The sequence below is a fragment of the Triticum aestivum genome, chromosome 3D (genome assembly GCF_018294505.1).
Source record: "Triticum aestivum cultivar Chinese Spring chromosome 3D, IWGSC CS RefSeq v2.1, whole genome shotgun sequence".
NCBI lineage: Eukaryota > Viridiplantae > Streptophyta > Magnoliopsida > Poales > Poaceae > Triticum > Triticum aestivum.
In genome coordinates, this window is record NC_057802.1 from 148,788,543 (window position 1) to 148,789,142 (window position 600).

Below are 600 nucleotides of genomic sequence, written 5' to 3' on the forward strand. Positions count from 1 at the left end.
GGTGTCGGGCCGGGGTGTCGAGGTGGCGTGTCGGGGTCGGGGTGTCGGGGTCGGGGTGTGGGTCGGGGTCGGGGCATGTGACAGCCTTTTCTTCTTCTCTTCTTCTCCTCCTCCTCTTCCTCCTTCCTCCTCCTCCTCCTCCCCCTCTTCTTTCTTCTTCTTCTTCTTCTTCTTCTTCTTTCTTCTTTCTTCTTCTTCTTTCTTCTTCTTTTCTTTCTTCTTCTCACTCCTCCTCTTCCTCCCTCCTCCTCCTCCTTCTACTCTTCTTCTTCTTCTGAACTAAAACTAAAACTAAAACTAATCTAAAATAAACTAAACTAAAAATAAAACTAAAACTAAACTGAAACTAAAACTAAAGTAAAACTATAACTAAAACTAGGGTTTAGGGTTTCCTCTTCCTCTTCTTTTCTTTCTTCTTCTCCCTTCTACCCTCTTCTTCTTCTTCCCCTTCTACATATTCTAGCACTAAAACTAAACTGAATCTAACACCAAATCTAACAGTAAGACATATCTAGCACTAAATCTAACACTAACAATTAAACAAAAAAAAGAAAAAACAGAAGAAAAAAATAACTCACCGGAGCGGCGGCGACGGTGGCG